At 42.2% G+C, this 21671-nt stretch overlaps 1 protein-coding gene across 3 annotated transcripts in view; it reads left to right on the top strand.

The window, feature by feature from the left end:
• Positions 1-12747: 12747 nt before the first annotated feature.
• sulf1 (sulfatase 1) overlaps positions 12748-21671 on the top strand; it is a 49179-nt gene continuing 40255 nt past the window's right edge. The window contains exon 1 of one of the 3 annotated variants that reach the window (XM_053611594.1): positions 12748-12985. The gene's annotated coding sequence lies outside the window, so the exon portion shown is untranslated. The remainder of the gene's footprint in view (positions 12986-21671) is intronic. The other 2 variants (XM_053611593.1, XM_053611595.1) reach the window with 2 other exon arrangements.

The raw sequence follows: 21671 nt of genomic DNA, 5'->3' as shown, positions 1-21671 counted from the left end.
TGTGTACGAGGTATAAAAATGACGGCTAAGCTGAGGGCCGCTTGTTGAAAACGAAATGATTCTGTAATCATTTTAAGGTGTAAATGTTATTTTTGTGAACGTGTAATTATTTGTCCTGCCGCCTTCTCTTTTATTTCACCAAGAGTGTCAAAGGTGTCTGTAAAACATTTAGCAACGTCTGTGTCGGAGTTTATAATTTCAGCTCTGTCTCCAGTACAGATCTCATTAATCTTCTGTAAACTGCGCGTGTTTTCTCAACTTAGCTGTACCCTCAACGAAGGTTCCGTTGAAGCATTATGAAACTTTTGTGCATTAGTGTAAACCAGTTTTTATCTAGGATTTAGCTAGTATAAGTATTTAAGGTAAAATTGCTTTAACAGTTGATTGGTGAAAACCTAGAAAGCCTGCCTTGTGTTTTTTGCTAGCTTTAGGATTTATTCTGCCTGGAATGTAGGAATCATTAGTATGAGATGTTTTTCTTTTTGTCTTTAATTGCAAAGATGACAAATAACGCAGAAAAATGTGTAACAGGAAGGAGTTGTTTGCAGTTCCTGTGTACATTTTTCCTTATGGAAATGCTCTAATCCAAGAAGTCAAGTCATGGCTCTTCCATCTCTAGTCTGTAGCAAACAGGATATGAGGTACGAATGATTCATGGGTGCCGTATTCCGGGATTAATCAGGACTAAAACATGACTCAATCTTTTCGTTTAGACTTTTGAAGCCTGGAGAATCCACCCATGTAATATAGTTGTCTACACTAAGCATGGTACCAGCTGGTACTATCTAGCAATCATGCAGCATGTACTTGAGAAGCTTTATCAGGTTGTGAGCTGTCAATAGGCTCAGGTAAGATCTTTTTATTTTACTTTTTGGTTTCGCTGACGCTCCAGGAGAACAAAACCTGTACTCTCAATCAGGTGCTTTAAAGAGATCAGTAAAGTAGATTTTACTTTCTTCTATTAAGTCAAGATGGAGCTTCTTCATGGGTCCGCCTGTTTCAAATTACTTAATTGCCACAAGCCTGCATGTCTGAACGATTATGGTGCCCGTGGTGTGCGTAATCGGCGAACTTTCAAGATAAGCCACAATTGGATGGATGCTCAGAATTCCTGGGTTTCTCTATACTCTGTGGACTTGCTTATGAACGGCAAAACAGGACAAAGATTTATGTCATGGACTGAGTGGACTCGGATGTCAGTCAGTAATGCAGGTCGTAGGTACGTCTCTAGCTGCCCTCAGGCGCCTTGTCACATGTCCGATCTGATTCATCCCTCCTTGCGGACCGTGGAAGATGGTTGAAACCAACTGAATGATACTCGGCGATGTAAAGTAAAGAGTAAACAGGGCTTGAAGGAGGCAGGAGAGGAAGTGAATATCTTTTATCTGACCCACCACTGCATCGAATCAGGGATCAAGATGATCTTTATTTGCCAATGGAAATTTGTGCTTCAATTCCATGCTGAAAATTTCTGCAATGGGGCTGGATCTTTTGGAGAAAGACAATGTGGTATTCGTTGGCGACATTTGTTAATTAGACCAGTAAAATGTGCCCAACGCTGGAACTGAATCCTTTGGTGCAGTGTAGTGGGGAGAGGGCACCTAACCTTCTGCTCATACATATGCAAGCACATCTTGAGAGAGAAGTTTGGCTGAATGTCAGGGGAGCACTACAAAAGATTGGAGCTTGACAAGAGCCTGAGCTCCCTGCCAGCCCTGAGGGTTACGGAGTGGAACGGAGGGGTTCAGCCATGTTTACTAAGATCTAAAGCAGATCTCTAAAGCTCTGTTTACATTTTATTCACTAACTCAGCTGAAAGGTACATAGAAATCCTTTCTCTCTCTCTCTCTCTCTCCTTCCTCGTCGAGCATTCTTCCTCCTTTCTCTTTGACCAAACGGCAGAATACAACGAATATGTACAAGACCCAATAATGTGGACTAATTGGATTATTAGTAGTTTTGTTCCAGTGGTCCAGGCACTGTGGGCTTGGATTACTCCCCGGAGACCCACTAGCAAGGGTTTCTTTGGCTAAATGTCATCGCATACATGAAAGGGTTTCCAGTTTCTGGTTTTGTATTTGGAACTCCTAACTCGCTTTATTTCAGACTGCTGATTGAGCTTCTGACCTCCGTGTAGGAAAAAGCACCATGGCTTGCCCCATTGAAGCCAACCTGACCAAGATCAAACGCTCATATCCTGAATGCAGCACATTTCTTAGATGCTTGTAGGGGGGATAGCAGGCGGACAATGGGGGGGTAGGGGCTGATGGCAGCACAGGATCTCAAGCCCCCTTTACATACAGGCCTTTCTATTGCTCTCAAGAGGTTTGTCAGACCATCCTCTTTTCTTCTTTTGTCATTGTTTACTACCTATTGTTTATTCAAAGACATAGTTAACATGAAGGTGACAGAAGAGTAGTTCCTCTGTCTTTACAGCATATGCTGGGTTTACTACTCTCAGAAAAACAATGCCTGGTACAGAACGCTCGTGGCTTCCTGACTAAACTTTGGAATACTGCGGGTGATCTCAAATTTAAAAGAATTATTCGAATGTATTTTGGTGACAAAAGTATGCTAGAGCCATCTGAAGTTAAAAGTGCCCATTGTGGCACTATAGAACACGGTTTAAATCCCAAACACGGTGGTATTGCTGGAATTTGCACCTGTTTGAGAGCTGTGTGATCTTTCTCAGCCTTCTCAACCATGACTGTGCTACAGCTCTATTGGCATTCCACAATAAAATGTGATCTGCAAGGTCAGCTGGGCATATCAGCAGTCTATTTCTAGATGTTTTTTTCTTTTTCTCCTAATATACCTTTCCCGTCCTCGGGTATTTTAGTGTTGGTTCAGCTTTACTTCACAATGGCACTTTTACATGGATTAGGCATGTGTAGTTTGGAATCAAAATGACATAATTCATCATGCTTTTGAATGGTCATTTCTGATTGGTCAGAAGGTGTTGATTTAAGCTGTAGTTCCAGCTGCGAGATTTGTATTTTTAAACTTAAACAAGGACTTTTGTAGTGGACGCTACACAATTTTATTTTTTTATCCTTTTTTTTTTTTTTTTTTTGTAATAAACGTGTATAATCATTGATATGGTGAAGTTTTCTGTGAAGAGAAGTTTAACAAAGGAATCTCCAATATCAGCAGTAAAGCTGTTCATTTAAGTTTTCTATAATGGGTGTGTTTGCAGTTTCTTGGTAATATGACAAGCTCCACATCTATTTTTTTTTTTTTTTTTTTTTTTGTATTATTAAACTCGTATGTTTTTAACTAATTTCTGATTTCCCACAGCATTAAATGGATTAAAAGCATGACTCGTCTTTTTTTTTTATTATTATTATTAAGTTAAAAAAAAGTGTTTTATTCCTTACACATCACTGAACATGAGAGTCAGGAGACTCGTGGCTTAAATCTCACATAAAGGGAAAGGTCACTTCTGTACAGAGCTATGCTTGGAAATAATGTGCTACACCAGCAGTTTGTCCCAGCAGAGAGTTTTTCATATCTTTTGCTTGTATCTTTCTCATTTGTAAGTCGCTTTGGATAAAAGTGTCTGCTAAGTGAATAAATGTAAATGTAATCTTTGGACCGGTCGATTTTGTTCCGAATTGTACGGGAAGTGGACTCATCCTGTGCACGTTTTTGTTCTGAAAAACGTGAAAATGAGGTTGAATTAACAAGACCACACATTATTTTAGCAGCAGTATGAAAACAGCTTGGTACCTCTTTAGCTAGTTTATTTTGCATTCTTTAGCTAGTTTATTTTGGCTATTTGATCATTTACAGACTCAATATACAGTTTTGTATTGTCTGAAAAAGATTTTCGGCTTCTTTTGAACCGCAAAGATTAATCGGGATCATGTCGAAGAAACGATGTACGTACGCTCTGACTTCTCTGAATGCCGTTCTTTGTTATTGGATTGCTGTTATCCGTAAGTAAACGTACCCACTCTAGAGTCCTTAACAGCAGCCATTCCCAGCACAGCAGCTGACGTTGTTCGTTACTGCGAGTGTGAGTGGTCCAGACTCGATCTATTGTAGCACAGGGGCCATAATGCCCTTTTTCTACTGCCCCCTTCATAAACAGCCAAGTGTGAGCACTCTGGGACGAGGGAGGTCTGGTTCTCCACACCTAGACGGAGTATCTACATTTGCAGGCTTCCTCACCAAAAGGGTGTGCTTGGAAACGTTATTAATAACTAGTGGGGGCGATAAAGCTGGAGTACTCCTGCCATTGTTGCTTAGTTGGTTGCTTGATGATGATTATTTCCTTGAAGAGAGGAGGAGAGCACGGGGCCAGATTAAAGCGTTTCCCACCCCGAGTGCCAATCACGACTTGCTAGCTCCATGCTGCTTTCACTGCTGGAGAAGCCCAAAATTACCCATTAAAATAAGCCACAGCCAATCAGGCCTCTTTGCATCTCCTACGCCTGGGTTCCTCTTCAAAACTCGAGTGTTTGCGTGCAGCGGAGCCGTGTGTGCCTGTGAGTTTACAGTGCGTTTGCTTTAATCAAACTTTTATTTCGACTGGCAGGGTGCATTTGTGTCCTTTTATTCCTTGACGAACACCACTTAAAACTTGAGCAGTTTTAAAGGCTGATACTATGCTCTGACCTTCTCATGCCCCCTTCAAGATGGAGATTATTTTTTCTTATATACCTCAGCAATGAACGACTGCTTATCTTATGCCGTCTTGGTGATGCACTTTCTTTCTTGCCTTGTACTACAGCTCCCCTTATTGGTTTTCGTTATCTAGATCATGCCTCCACACAACACACCAGACTTAAATTTGCTCCCTTGCAGTGCCCCGGAGGCGGCATGCTTTAAAGGATTATATCCGTCCGGGCATTTGGGATGTCGTAGAGTGTATAGGGCCTCCGTGCTTCAGGATTTGGCCTTTCTGCCTTGTTCTTGCCTTTCATTTTGAGGGTCTGAGAGGATTAAAAGTGTGCTTCCGGATACACCACATTGTTCTTGCAGTAGAAGACGGAGGGCCTTTCAAAGGTCTGAGGGGTTAATATGGTGGCCCAGCAGGTGTAGCCGGAAACCACTAACGGTGCCGAGTACAACCTTCTTCATTTCTAAAAAGCAGATAAATGCATGCTTATCTTGTACATGAGCAAGCTTTAATAGTTTATTGGCTAATCCATTGACCATCTTGCGTTACATAAAGTGGCATACTGATGCCGGAAGACTCGATTAATGTTATAGATTAGTCAATGTTTTCGGTCACGTAAGTCATGTAGACAATTTTTTTGAAAATCTGCAACCTCAGCTACTCCTAAATTATGATTAGATGTTGTTTATGCGTTCTCATAATGTTTGCTTATTATGTTTTAAAAGGGTTTTAGTCTGTATATGCTCGTCTCTAATGGAATTAGACATGGTGCTTTCACAGAAGTAGTGTATGTGTGTGTGGAAATGTGTATGTGATTAAGGAGTTGCATGTGACTAGTTCCCCTGCAAACCCCCCCCACACACACACAGTCTCTAGAGAAAGTCCCAGAACAGAAAGGTCTACGGTTACAGCGGAGCAGGAGAGCTCTTGGTGCATTATGAGCAACCTACCCCTGAGATCCTTGATCTTTACTCTCGCCGACTTTCAGCCACGAACGTCTGAATGACTTTGTGCCGCCGTAGTGGTGTAGTTCCTTTAGGGCGAGTGCTTCCTCTCATAATGACAGTACCCGGTTTAAGGTGCAGTGTTTTTTCGAAATTGCCCCTATTTTCTAGATTTATTTTTTGTTGTACTCCAGGTAGAAAGGACCCGTTCACATTGATCAAAGGGATGCACTTTGCTCCCCTCTGTCATCCTTAACCACAAAACTCTCACCTAAACTCTGCAGCCATGTTTTGTTTTGTTTTGGGGGGGGGGGGGGTTTCTCCATTTTGAGGTTTGATTCAAATTTGTCACAGGAGGAGGCATGCAAAACCGAATTGCTGGTCATAAAAGTTATGAAACTAAGAACTTGGCCTCAGGCTTAACGATTAGCATTTCTACAAATGTTGCTTTGGGTTTGGGAAAAAGTGCTTTGAGAATGGAACCATGAGCGCAGGTAAGTTAGAGAAGGAATTCACGGTGGAAAATCTGTTCGAAAATCCGAACAAGTCTTTTAAAGTATTACTTCTCTAAAAGGTAAGAAGATTGTTTGACCTCTCGTGCTCTGTATGAGTCATCTAGACTTTTTTCCTCTCACAGAAGCCTTCAGTTGTCTCCTTCTGTCTGCGTTTTAATTGAGCACTGTGAGTGAATCCAGAGATCAGGTTCAGACTTTGAACTTGTCTCTTCCCATTAAATGCCACATGTGTCTCCCTGCATGAACTTTTTGTGTACGTGTGTAAATCCTGTTTGAATCTCGGAGCAGCTAGGCTTTTATTTACTCTGTTTGTACACGGTTTGTTTACCAGGCAACAACCCAATTGAAATGCATAGGACTTTTCTCACATGTCAATGGGATTTCCGGGTGGTTATTTTTAAGAATGTGATGCCTGAATTGACTTCCGTCTGTACTCTGGATTGTACTTAATCCTAGTACTCGCTCTGTCTGTCTCGTTCGCAGCTGCTCCCTATCTGCCTTAAGTGTGGAATTAGGAGTGCTTTTCTTCTAGCCTCTGGGACTCCTTCTGGGTAATCATTTTTGTGTGTTGCCATTCTTAGGCTTAGCATCCTGATGCACGCGAGGTACTGATGTAGGCGGTGACACCTGGCTTCACGGTTCCTTTGAGCACTGAACATCCCTCCCTACGTCACCGTCGCCATCCAGATGATCGCCTTGTGTTTTATTTGACCCATCTTCTCCTTCAGTTGAGGGGAAAAAAATGGTTTTCAGCTGAGGTAAAGATTTGGATTGCAGGCAGGGGGTCCAAGGGTCCTTAAAAAGTCTTCAAATGTCTTACATGTATTAATGTAAAAATGAGGCCTTAATCAGCATTAAAGTGTGTTAAATTCACGTTCCGAAGGTTCAAAAACGCAACCGAACCGACACAGTCAAGCAGATTTAAAGCAGTGTTGGACAATTGTGACCTCATTCGAATGAAAACGCAAATCTCGTGTTACCTTTTTTTTTCATTTTCATTTAGACGAACGTACAGTGTCTGGCAAATTTCAAATGGAAACACAAAGTCCATTTGCAATTGCGTTGTCCGTGAGTTACGTGTTATGACCCTGTCATGTTGCCTTGCACAGAAACCTGCCAATCGGTGTTGGGGGGGCGTGAGTATACTGTGGGGTGTGTTTGTATTTGGAAGTGACGTCACTCACAGTCGAATGCATTTTAGACTGCCTTGCGGTCACCGGAGATTCACTGCACGTTCGAGATTCTCTTCTATTTCTCAAACAATAAACGCACACACGGGACAAAATGTGTATTGTCTTACTCTGGTGTGGAACGAGAAGCAAGTACAATTGAAATATATATTTTACATTTTTCTCCCATGCTATCCCCCTGAAGCTAATCTCTCAAGCGCAGCTCACCAGCGCTTTATAATAATAAAGTCAGTAAGGGACCTAAAGGTCTAAAAATTGCATGAGCTGGGCAAGTGGGCAACTATTTCACAGGATCTCTAACGTATTGCAGTATGGATACAGTATTTATTTATTTATTACAGCATATTTTATTCATAATTATTAATGATGTACATTTTATGTGATTTTACACATATAAACATTATATAATAATAATAATAATAATAATAATAATTAATATAAAGTTATGGAATTTTTTTAACAAAAATTGTTGTCTCTGATAGGAATATAATGGTGTAAATCATAACATTTGTTGAGTTTCATTTCTATTTGTATGAAGAAACAAATGTAGCACTAAAAAGCACTTGGGTTTTTTGTTTGTGTTTTTTTTTTTTTTTCTTTTTCTTAAACAGCATTTTGCTGTAGTTGCTAAGCATCGTCATGGTACCAGTAAAGCCTGATTGGATTGGTTGGGCTTTGTCAACTCGAAACTAATCCCGTAACCCTGAGTTTGTTTAACTAGCTTCATGGTACAGGCCCCTGGGCAACTATGTAAGATTCTGCCAAGATTATATTCATCTACTTCACAGGATATCTAACGTTCAATAATAAAAAATTGTGCCACATAAAACCCATAAAAAGTGAATTAAATCAGAAATATATTACTATTGTTGTTGTATTACTTTTATTACTTATTTGTACCCCCAAATAAAATGTTATTTATTGTTATTATTCAGTGCAATAGTAATATTACAAAATAGCTAAGGTTTTTTAAAATATATATTTTCTTCTTTATAAATTTATAACACTACTTGTTCCATTACCCTGGCATTAAATTACCAAAAAAACAACTTGTACGAGGGGGTTTCTAATACAACTGCTGAGGGGAATTCGACATCATCTTTTCTGACAAAGGTCTATGCTCTCTCGCTCTCACTCTTTCTTACTATTTTTATATATATATATATATATATATATATATATATATATATATATATATATATATATATATATATATATATACACTTTTTCTTTTTTCCCCGTCTCTTGGAAAGGAAATACTGGATTGTTTTTTTTCCTTTCACTGTTGGAGCAAATGGTAATGCATGGTTTCCTCAGGTCTCCCATATCCCTCTATAGAAGTTTACCCTGCTATAGTTTACTTAAACCCAGAAATGGACGTATATGCATGAACGCAATCCATTATAGCCGATGTATCGTGTAGCATGGTTGAAGTGACGTTCAGGACGTAAAACTTTTTGGAAATGTCTTTAATATGGTATTTCAAAAGTATTACATCTGCAGTGCTGGTACCTGCAGATACCCTGTGCAGGGTTCTGCTTCTCTCTGGAAGGCCCATATAACCACTTTGATGAACATCAGTGATAATAATTTTAGGCCAGACTGGGCATGTGACAGATTCACAGGAAGGGGCTTGTTTTTAGTTTTCACCTCTGTGGGCATCAAGGACTGCTGGAACCGGTACAGTTATTGAGAAACACTTCAAACATCCAGCCCTTATTGATCATTCTGGAAGTTCTTAGCTGCTATTTATTTTTTTTTTGCATGGAAGTATACATGCATAAATTCATTTGTCAAGAAAGTGAGGTTTTGCCACACAGGATGTTCCTTGTTTGACTTTAGAAGTTAGTTATCAGGAGTATCGTATATCCACCAAACATGAATTGAATGAATTTTGATGGAACTTGAAGTCTGTTGTACATATTCCTTCACGTGACTTGTCCACTCTTACCCCCTGTGTAATTGGCTTTAAGTGACTCTTTGTATTGATCTTCATGCAAATTGATGGCTTACGTGAGGTTAAACAGAAGTTCTTTGGTGTGATTTCTCAAAAGAGTACTTTTTCAGAGTTTGGAGATAATGGCCTTCCCTCCCATCAGGTAGTCTTAGATCGGAGGCAATGATTGATGCGATCACATGTGGGTTTGCAGTTATAAGCAGGAAGTGTTTGCGAGTGTCCGTGTGTTCAGCTGTCAGGCTGTATGGAAGCGTTTTCGAGCCGAGACGCAATGCACCGTAAACCCTATACATAACCTTCAGTCCACCCCCACAGCTTCAGCTGTTTTTCCCTGACATGAAGTTGAAAAGAAGCCGCTCTGACCTCTGATCCCGAGATGGGAACCCAGCAGGATATTCCTATTTATACTTCGTATAGACTAGCTAGGTGCTAATGTGCCATGTAAGCTTAAACACTGCATCCATGTTGTCTGTAGCTATATCGGTGCGATGGAGGATTTCTCGGACCCGAGATCAAACGTGGCGCATTTTATGGCATTCAGATGTAACCTTGCGCTTAAACTACTAATCTAATCTAATAAGCAAGTCACAGGACTGCCAGAGAACCACTGATGGATCCTGAGGAAGACCTGTAACCTTGCTACTGGTATGTCTGTGAGGGGAGTCCCCAGTTTAGACCATTTCTCTTTGTCCCTCGGATCGTCCCCGCTGTGGTGCCAGGTTCAGGACTAGTGACGCCCTCCAGATCTTATTCAAGCATAATGAATGAGAGTAATGAACCCGAATAACACTCTCGAGGTCCTTGCTGCACCTGCAAGCCTCAGTCGAAAGTGGCATGCCTTGCAGGGGTTAACTCTTACAGGGATTGTCCTCGTTGTACCTCTGCCTTGTGCGTGTCTCTCTTCAATGACCTCCTGCGGGGACTTTAGGCTGTCCATGGACAGGATGAGTTCAAAGTGTCCACCCTCTTATTCTACCAGGCTTTCTCTGTTTATGAAAGACTCTCTCTTGCAGCAGCATTCAGCCTCTTATAGCCTTATAATCAGCAGCATAGAGTTCCCAGGCTTGCCCTACTCTCCTGTTCTCACCGAAATCGCCGAGAGTAACGAGCTTGCACGTCTAGCGAAGTTTTTCAAGTATTACAATAAACATGGAGAAGAATGTGTCCAAGGATATCATTAAATAGCAAACTGCAGCATGTGAATGGTGTAGTCACCATTAACCATGGCATCTTGGATGAAGATTCTAAAGTTCTCTGAGATGTTCTCCTCTGCCCTTCTACGAAGACTTTAGGGTTCTGTGGTGCAGGGCTTGGAGGCATGATTGAGGTATAAGGTGGACGACGAGCGGGGTGAAACTGATCAATCCAATTTGGGCTCTGCACTTCCCGTCCTTTGCAGATCTTCACTAAACCAAGAGCTGTGAGGTTCACATGTCCAAATGAAAATAGCTTGTGTTTCCTTTAATTTAATATCCTGCACACGGGAGGCGAGGACGGGAATTGATTTTCCGATGGCGCGTTTCCGCTGGACATGCCTATCCGGAACAGCACGCTGAAGAGTGAAGAGACGAAACACATGATGGATGTGTTTGTCTTGTGCGTCATGTCTCTTAGGTGAGCGTTTTAAGTGAAACTATTATTCGATTGCACGCACTGCATGAAGAGAAGACATAAGGGGGAAAACCTGTCAGACAGATGTGTTCAGGGGCATCCGACCAAAAGTGGTGTCTCATCCAAAGCTTTAAACAGCTGGCAGGAGACTAAATGTTATTCTGTTGAACTGAACTGCTAAGTCGTGTTTTGCCATCTGGTGGCTCCTCGTCTGCTTAGCTCTTCATCAATGCAGAATAAGCCAGATTGAACATATTAGCGGTAGATGAAATGCACAACACGTCGCTAGAACCAGCAGACAAAAGGAGCACTAAAGAGCTTCGGCTTCGTTCCCCAATGACGATTCGTACTTGTTTGGTTTTGACCGCTGAGAGGATTGTGGTCTGTGAAGATTGATTGATTAGTGTGTGTGTGTGTGTGTGTGTGTGTGTGTGTGTCACGGGGGTCCTCCCCGACTGAAACTAATACCAGGCGAACAGGTGTGAATGTGGCTTTACAGAATGCTAATAGGTCACTTAGCAGCCTTTGATTGCATTTCCTCACTCCTGATGAACTTACTCGGATGTCACGGCCATGCTGGAAAGTGGATTGGAGCAACGGACGGTTTTTCAAAGCTTTGACGAGAGATGAAGTACCCAGTTAGTAACGTCACACGTCAACGTAGACGTGAATAAGGGATTGTTGGATGTGCTAATATCGTACGGTGAAATCCGTAATAGAGACCGGTGATTTTTCAATATGTTCTCAGAGTTTCAGAGAATGCACTCTTGGGAAGAAAAGCGTTCCTTGTGGGTTCTTCTGATTGATGGTTAAGGGTTTCTAAATGGAGTCATCGTTAAACCTCTGTGAAAGGGAAATCCTCTGTTGTGGCATATTAAATAGCGACTTAAAAGGTTTCCCTGAGGGACAAATCACTTTGAAATGAAACTAGATCACAGAAATATATCATGGTATTTTTTTTTCTCTTTCTTGTAACAACACTTAAAATGTCAAACCCACATTTTAAGAAAAATTCAATTGAAAAACCAATTTTAAACCGAAGTACAGGGAGTAACGTATATTTTAACGTCCAATCTCTGTGTTCCTGAGTAGACTCTGCGAATATACATCATGAAAGTATCGCACCTCAGAAAAGTTTACCATAATGGAGTTTATCGCACTATCGATGATATCACCAGTTTGCCCAGACCCAATGGACGAAATGTCAGTATAGTTGAAATGAAATAAGCGTTCTTTAGCGAGTTCCTGTCGTCGTGTTGCATCTGGAAGTTTAGTGTTTAGTTAAACAGATTTGCAAAGATTAACAAGATTAAAGAGATTTACATTCTGTAGTCTCAGAAATGTTTCATTGCCTGCGAGTCCTTTCTGTTTGGGTGTTTTCATGCTGATGGATTGTGAAAGGCAGGAATGTTGCCTGTGGTAAAGATTTATCACACTTAGGTGTGAGTAGTGTAGTGTCAGTGTTCCACAGACTATTTTAGCGTGTGTCCTGGCTTCTACATGCACCTTGATTCCTGTGTTTGCTCTGTGTGTGTGTGTGTGTGTGTGTGTGTGTGTGTTCAAAACATGGGCGTGCAGATTTCTGATGGTTTGGAGTGCAGAGTTGGTCATAGTTGGTCAGAAGGTCCCCCCCCCCCATACATTCACCTCTCCACACACCCAATGCCCTCCCTTCCCTTTCCCCTTCCTCACTCTCTTTCTCGCATACTCTCACACACTTTCCCTCCACCCATCAACCCACCCCCTCTCTCTCTCTCTCTCTCTCTCTCTCTCTCTCTCATTCTCAGGTTACGGTGGCCGGAGTTTGCAGTCATCTCTAACGTCCCCCCCCCCGCCGCCTTTTTCCTCTGCCTTGTGTCCTTGTCCCTGCCTCCAGCCTGGGAAGAGCCACCCAGCGACCTCTCTGATTGGACCTGCTGGTTTGTCTTGACGCGGTGCGAGTCGGAGGACGTGTTTCAACAGATGGTTAGGGTTTGGTGTGTGTCATCACATCGAAGAAAGGATTAGAGGAGGAAGGTTGTTCTCCAGGAGCTGTGTGGTCCCCACTTACAGCAGCGCAGCTTCAGCTTCAAGAGAGAGCGCAAAGTGAGGACGCAATCCTCGCTTCGTCTGCAGCACGAGACTTTTCCGCTCCTGTCTGTCAGGTACTTGAGCTCTCTTGTTTTGTTTTATTTCTCGTTTTCATGATTTGTGCTGATTTATGTCTCAGTTCACGTGCTGTCAAATTTGTTTTTTGTTTTTTTTAAAAAAATTGTTTGTTCAAACTGTCCTTAAAAATCTGTCTGATCCCGCCTGACCTTTTTTTTTATACTATTGTTATTATATATATATATATATATATATATATATATATATATATATATATATATATATGTATATGTAATATAATATAATTTAATCCCAAATTGCCACATACCACTTCTATTGCATTTGAGACATTAGGTTAATGAAAGACCATGCTGCTTCAGTACTCTAAACTCAAATGAGTGAACAGGATGAAACTTTTGTCTGAACGGCTTCGACAAATTCCAAATATCCTTTTTGGGACGACGGTAACGCTGCACATCAGTCACTTTCAAATCGTCGTCTTTAAACAAATGTTGAGAAGCTTCCGGACTGACTGTCAAAGCAGAGACGTGCACTTGAGAAAGGAGGAGGCGGCGCTGCGTGAGGAATTCGTGGCTCGCTTCAGTTAGAGAGAGAGAGAGGCATCAAGCAAGGGTATGCAGCACTGAGTATTATTTATGTATGTTTCTGTGGGCCATGTGTAGCACAGATCATGTAATGAGAACAGGCAGGTGCCCGGAATAAAGGCATAAAAGCATAAAGTCCTAGTGTATGACTAATGTTTATGAGTAGTAATCAGCCGTGTATGTGTCTCTCACACACTCTCTCTCACACACAGAGCTAAATGTAACTGACAAAACCACAAATGCAAGGTCAGTGAGTTCAGCATGAGTCAATTCATTACTAATGATCAGCGTGGCACGTCAAGAGGATGTGAATTTAGGAGCTGCTAAGTTTATTGCTGTTGCCTAAAACGACTGCAGTCAGATTTGTACTGTGATTTATTTGACGTCTTAAACCCGACTAGAAGATATTTGCATAAATTGTTCAAATATTTAAAAAAAAAAAAAAAAAAAAAAAGAGCTCAAGTTTTTGAAGTCCTATTTTTCGAAATGGACAAAAGGTGAGGCCAAGGAAGAATTGAGGGGGAAGTGATAACCGGAGAACCAAACGTGTGTGTGTGTGTTTTTTCTTTCTCTCTGTCTATTCTCTGAGATTGATATCAAATAAATCATGAGTAATCTGTGCCAGCTGTTCAGAGCTCTCCAAAAGCCTCCCAAAACCTTTTCTCTTCTTCAGTCTTGTTATAGGTGCAAAGTGTGTTCTTTTGACCCTGCTCCTTTAAAAAAATAAAAATAAAAAAGCACCATGTCAGTCAACAGCACCGTTTTAATGTACGTACGTACGTACATCGCCTATTATTATGATTTTTTTTGGAAACACCGGTTCCATCATCAATACCGTAATCCTATTGCCAGCCCTCATGAGATATGACCACCATTTTTCCACTGATCCATAAACAGTGCTTGCAGCTGTTGTAGATTATTTGCGATTCCTGGGAAGGCTGCGCCAACGCAAATATTAGTCCTGTAGCCATTTAGGCAGCATGAAAGTTTTGCCTCAAAGATTGGAGGCACATTCGGTGTAAGAGGTCTCGGAAGAATAAATTGAAAGTGTGTGTCCTGCGCTCTGACGAGTGGCTCTCGAGCACACTCTTTATATTGTGCGTTCACGTTCCCTTCCTGACGTTTCTGCTTTTTATTCATGAACTCCAACCCAAAGCAGGAGCCTGTTTGTTTCTTGCCGACCTCCTCCTCCTCCTCGGCTGTTTTGCGGATTTGCTCCGCTCCGTCTGAGTAGTGCCGCACATGATCTGTCTTTCTGTCGAACAAATCCCCCGATGCCAAGCGCCGAACAATCTGCTGTTTTTTTTCATTTCTCCGAGGTTAGCGTTACGATTCTCAAGTTCGTTTAGGTGACGAGTTGATTCTAGGTGAAGGCTACAACAGACCTGAGGGTGATGGGGTTCATCTGAATCTTATTTACTCGTCACTGCACCAGATGATCTGATGATCCGCTTTCTGAATTCGTGGCTTTCTCCAAGGCAAAAAGACTACAACTGGTGTGTGTGTGTGTGTGTGTGTGTGTGTGTGCGTTAAACATGGAAATTATTTAAAAGCTTTATTTATTTTTAGTTAAAAGCCTCCTACTGTGTCTGCCTAAATCAGTCCATATGACGGAATGTGACACTAACATGGCATATACAACAAATACTCACTCACTCAATTTGGCCTGTTTTTGAGATTCCTTTTTAGCCAAAGTAGAATGTTATTACTCCCATATGAACCTCACACTCTCAGAAAAGTGGGAAAAAATCCTTCTGGGACCCTAGGAGCTTTCTTTGGTTCGTCCCTCTCTTGAAAATGAAAGACGTGGGAATCTGAGGTATAATTTAACTAATATGAAAAAATTCTTGCTTTTCTTTTTCTTTTAACGCGGTTGAGCTATAGTTGTACGTTGTTCTTATTTCTTTCTCTATTCTGCAGTAAAAGAATTGCTGCACAGGATTCTTTAACAATATCCTCAGCGTTTTTGTTTTTTTGTTTGTTTTTTTTTTGGGGGGGGGGGGGGGGGGTTTCTATCGCGCTTTAATTTGTGTAAGACCAAACCGAATGATGAAGCCAAGTCACTTAATACACTGCTCTTGAATGTGTTCGGAACTATTCGATTCGCACTAATTATTCCACAAAAGCACATCATTTTGTGCAAGGTCCTGAGTAAAACCATATAATAGAAGTTTAACCTTTCTGAAAAGGGTCCAAAGAACCCTCGAGGATCCCTAACCTTTATTCTAGAACCGTAAGCCATAAAGATTTTCTGCTTTTTTTTTTTTTTTTACGTTTGTCAATTTTATTTTGTGGAGACTGACGAGGCAGGGAGCGAGTGCGATTTGAAAGGGGAAATCACGCTGCGCTCACAAGTGGCTGTTTATCTCTGTACTTAATAACAGCATCCCACAGGAAGCGAGGCCGTGCCTTTTTGAAGAGGAGGACTGCGGATGTCATTGCTGTACTTGTCAGCACACAGCTTGCTCTCTCTCGCCCCCCCCCCCCGCCCCTCCCCCTCCCCTCTTCTTGTGTGTCACTGTATCGCTAACTGAACTATGTCGTAGACCTTGATGTTCATTCGTTGACTTTCAGTGGAGGGGAAAGTCCTCAGCATGAGAATGATCTGAAGTCTGGGAGGGCAAGAATCACTCCTTTTTTCTCATAGAGAAAAAGAAGCAGAAGGGAATAGTGCCGAATGGGAGAGGTGTATGAACCGGAATAACTAGAAAATTATGTCAAGAGAGAGCGAGAGACACACACACGCACACACACAGAGACAGACACAGAGAGACAGGGAGACAGAGAGAGAGAGAGAGAGAGAGAGAGAGAGAGAGAGAGAGAGAGAGACACAGAGACACACACACAGACAGACACACAGAGAGACACACACACACAGACAGACACAGAGAGACACACACAGACAGACACAGAGAGACACACACACAGACAGACACAGAGAGACACACACACAGACAGACACAGAGAGACACACACACAGACAGACACAGAGAGACACACACACAGACAGACACAGAGAGACACACACACAGACAGACACAGAGAGACACACACACAGACAGACACAGAGAGACACACACACAGACAGACACAGAGAGACACACACAGACAGACACAGAGAGAGACACAGACACACACACACACACACAGACAGACACAGAGACACACACACACACAGACAGACACAGAGACACACACACACACAGACAGACACAGAGAGAGACACACACACACACAGACAGACACAGAGACACACACACACAGACAGACACAGAGACACACACACACAGACAGACACAGAGACACACACACAGACAGACACAGAGACACACACACACAGACAGACACAGAGACACACACACACAGACAGACACAGAGACACACACACACACAGACAGACACAGAGACACACACACACACAGACAGACACAGAGAGAGACACAGACACACACACAGACACAGACAGACACAGAGACACACACACACAGACAGACACAGAGACACACACACACACAGACAGACACAGAGACACACACACACAGACAGACACAGAGACACACACACACACAGACAGACACAGAGAGACACAGACACAGACAGACACACACACAGACAGACACAGAGAGACACACACACACACAGAGAGACACACAGACACAGAGAGAGAGACAGACACAGAGAGAGAGACACACACACAGACGGACACAGAGAGACACACACACAGACAGACAGACACAGAGAGACACACATACACACACACACAGAGAGAGAGAGAGAGAGCGAGCTTCTCTGTTTTTACGACTTTACTACCAAGAAATGTATTTGAGATTAAATTGATCTGAGGCAGCCAATGGGATTCACCGATTCTGAGCGGAAGGCGGAGGACTACCCCTTCAGCCACACGGCCCTGGCCCTGAGCACGTTCTCCCCTCCGCCTCACCTCTGTCGCGCAATAATCCGACAATCTGGTTTAGATTTGAAAAGGGGAAAAAGAGCTCCACGTGTGTCATGTGCAATTAAGTGGCCGTCAGAACGGATCGGAACAAGGGCCGTTCAAAAGGTGACCCAGTCGGGGAGCTGGCGCTTTCATCCTCCGCTCCTCCAAAAAGGAGATAACAGAGAACAATGGGGGGGGGGGAGAAAAAAGATTGGGGGGGACAGATGAACGAGCACTCGGCTCTTCTAATAAAACGCAGCATGAGGCACTTTAGCGGCCTTTTCCCCCTTTGTAATGCTGCTGAAGAACACATCATGGGGGGGTTTAGTGCTTTGTTTGGACCAGAATTCTATTCGGTTCATCTTGTTGTACGTCTTCGTCTTCCTTTCAGAGCGACATGGAACCCACAGGTTTGTAGCTCTGCAGATTTGCAAAAAAACAACCTAAGGGTGGATTTAGCACGTCTCCACCGTTTCTTGAGTTCTTCTATATTATGATTGCTACAGTGATGTGAGCGCGTCCAATCAGCAGACTTCGCTCAAGCAAAACAAGGCTCACCTAGCCTTATTTATCGATCTGGTTAGTTCAAATAAATAACGTTAGCATGATCTGAGTTCAGGCTCGCTTGTTTGAATGCCTTTTCACAGTCACACTGAGCAAAAATGGAAAATAAAAACATGAAGGTTTCCTTTTGATAGTTATACGGACAGCCCCGGAGAAACAGACGGAGCGGAGTTTTCGGCCAAGTTTTGGGATCAGCGGTATTTATGCATGGCATGCTAGCAGACTTGACTCTCCACAGCTCGTGTTTGCTCTTCTGGCACAGACACAATAAATGTGCATGAATGAATGAATGAATGTTTGGCTGCGTGGTCCTCCCAAATGAATCCTATGATTGAAAAGCTCGTGCACCTCGACCGGGAGGCGGAGACTCGAAACGCAGGTGCTGGGAAAGCATGCGTGAGACGCCGAGAGTTAATTGAATTACAAATGGTGTGATTGCACGTTTCGAGGAAACCTCGCACGTTTCTACCACAAAGAGTGGTGGAAAGAAGAGCCAATCTCGGTGCAAATTATAGGCTCTGTCTCGGTCTTTCTCTCTCACTCACTCTTTCCCTTCTCGCCCCGTTTTGCTCTTGCGCTCTCTTTATTTTTCTTTCTTTTCCGCGTTCTCTTTCTTTGTTTATACACGTGCGAGTGGGAATACAGAGACAGGTTGAAAACCATACGACTTTTTATTTATTTTTTAAATTTTTTAAAACGACTGCCATCTTCACCGTTATGCGCAGTGTAAGAGCTCTAAGGTGTGACGGATGAACTTTGGGACGGTGGTTCTCCCAGTCCAGGTCTTTTCTCGCATCTCCCACGACTCCTGTCTGCACACGTTCCACATTCTGGAAGCGCAGTGTTTCGCAGAGAGGCAGAAGCTCCACGGCTGGAGGCTGCTGACAGGGTTTTCACCCCCTCTTCAACAGGGCAATGAGTGGAATTCCTAAAAGCTCCTAAATGCCCCCAAGAGCTTTGCAGATTTTTTTTTTGGGGTGGGGGGGGGGGTTTACTTTTCAACGCTGTTGAGTTGTAGCGTGTTAAGTCAACATGTATGGAAAAAGTGGGCTGATTGTTCCTCTCTAAAAACTTTACTAATGCACCAGACGCCACGTCTTGCTGGGACACTCTCTTTACAAGAAGGTATCGCTTCTAGTTTATATGACCTACAGTCTTTTATATCATTTGTAGTTTTGCATGAAATCACGGTTAAACGTGGAACCAGGTGGAAAGTTTAAATCGGAGTCATAAGCATGTCTTCAGCGTAATGAAGTTTAGTACAATAAACAGAGTAAAGTATAGGGATTATGGCTGGAGTGAAGTGTACTAAATTATAGCAGGTCTCTCTGGTTTAAACCATATTATATTATACAAGTCCCAGCAAGGACTCTGGCAGTCTCCAGTGGTCAGGCCTGGTGTTTTGTTGTGTGTATATTTTGGAATTGAAGCCCGATTCAATTAGGTCCACCTCGTTACAGTAGCACTCGTAATCCGTTTTCCCTTCGTAAACATGTGGTCTGGTGTTATTATTCCAAGCTTCATTCTGTAATCATTCAATCAGTCAAAAGCTCCCAAAGTCCCAATAACACAAACCACTTAGACAAGTGTGACGTGTTAACAAAGCCTTCGATTCCCGGCACGGCATCGAGCAAATCCGTGGAACAAGTGGACTGGGAGGCATGTTCATTAATCATTAATGGGACTGCACGGGTCATTATGTGTGTAAACTGCCTTGGTGGAGTCTTCATGCCCAGCCATGGGCGAGAGTAATGAGCCTGTGAGGCACGACAAGGCTCTGGAGATGTAAATGACTCGATTTTAGTTCCACCTAAAGAACCATTCCAGCGCTTTCTCTTTTTTTTCTTCTTCTTCTTTTATTTATTCTTTTTTAAACTCGCACCAGTAAAAATAAAGGAGAGTAATGTCTGATGCTTTTGCCATGTTTCTTAACCGGATTGCAGCAATCTTTATGAAATATAAGGATTATTGAAGTGGCAAAGTTGCTTTAGCTCAACTTTAAAGTGGGAGCCTGACAGTCATGGTTTATTTATGAAGAACAATTACGTGCATGGAAACTGATGTCTGATATCGTCGTCTTGGGGCACGTCGATGTCTCTTTGGATGCTTTTGACAGAAAAAAAAAAAAGACCACAGTGTGTAAAAAGTCTTCATTTGGCAGCCTAGTCGTGTGGTAACGCTTAGGTTTCTGAGCTGCAGAAGGGAACTAAAGTAGCACTGGAATATTTTAGATTAGATGTTATTTTACATTGACATCTGAACCGAAACGTCATGTTTATGTTGAAGCTGTCTATATTTTCCTCGGAACGATTTATCTGTCGTGTGGTGAGTTGGAACCGTTCATCATGGGAAATCTCTCTTTTTTTTTTTTTTTTTGTGGGGGGGAATAAATAAATATACATAACGAGACAAAGAAACTCTGTGTATGCATTCTTTATAGCAGCTGTAATTTTCCCGCAAAAATTTCAACTTTTTTTTTTTGTGTCTATCATTTCTTCCCTGCTCCCAAAATACCCCGTAAAAAAGATTTTTACTGTGCCTATTTTTTTTCTTTGTCATGTTATTTGTCATTCACTTTTGATCAAAGGCTAAATCGTATGACAAAGACCCTCTGCTGCTTTCATTAATTTTCCCTACTTTCTTCTTTCAGGATCTGTTTTTCTGTGCTTTCTTTATTAACTTAGTGCTTATTAAAAAAAAAAGCGTCCTGGAAGTCTTTTACACATGACACAACTCGACCTCCCGTCTGAGAGAGAGCAAGGAGAAAGCCTTGCTTGAGCAGCAGCAGTTTGAGCTTGAAAGGGAAAAAGGCCAAGAAGAATCTCCAGTTGGTTTCACTAGAAAGTTGCCAGATTTTAACAGTTAAATTTTATTTTATTTTTTACCATACCTGGCAACTTAACTCTGTTGAATTGCATGTTAAACAGCTTGGTAAGTAGCTGAAAAATGCAGGAGGAGGAGGATGTTCACTCTGCTCGGCCTGGTGCACCGCCTTGCAGGTGGCCTGGACCTCCCTGAGAGGCATTTTAATCACTTCTAAGGTCTGCTTTAACAGTTGACTTTGTGTACATGTGCAGCAACAACACAAGCATCGTTGTTCACATACTCACCTGAGTGCTTTTTGTACATCTGGGTGATTTAAAAAAAAGCATCCACATGGTGCTATACTTACCCCAGTATTAATGTTCTTATTGCAACATGTGTAGTATTTAATTTTTGGAGACATGCACAGTTGATGCTGCAAACAATTACTAGCAGCCATCTTGTATATGTGTATTATGCATGGTTAAAAGTAAGTACACATTCTGGCTAAAATTATATGGACATCTGACCATTACACCTCTACGTGCTTGTCGAATAGATCGCTCCAAAACCATGATCGTCCATTCCGTCTTTCCAGCTAGAACATCTTGAAGTCTTCAGGGAAGGATTTCCACTCAATTATGGAATGTGGCTGTAGGATTGTTGCCCCTTCAAGCATAAGAGTTTTAGTCAGGTACTGATGTTGTATAAGGAGGCCTGGGGTGCAGTTGACGTTTCAGTTCATCCCGAAGATGTTCAGTAGGGATGGGGTCAGGGTTCTGTGCAGGACACTCGTTCTTCCACTTCAACCTTGGCAAGCCGTGTCTTTAAGGA

This window comes from Ictalurus furcatus, chromosome 23, assembly GCF_023375685.1.
Source record: "Ictalurus furcatus strain D&B chromosome 23, Billie_1.0, whole genome shotgun sequence".
NCBI lineage: Eukaryota > Metazoa > Chordata > Actinopteri > Siluriformes > Ictaluridae > Ictalurus > Ictalurus furcatus.
The sequence above is the reverse complement of the archived record's forward strand: the minus strand, read 5'-3'. Positions and strand labels throughout refer to the sequence as shown.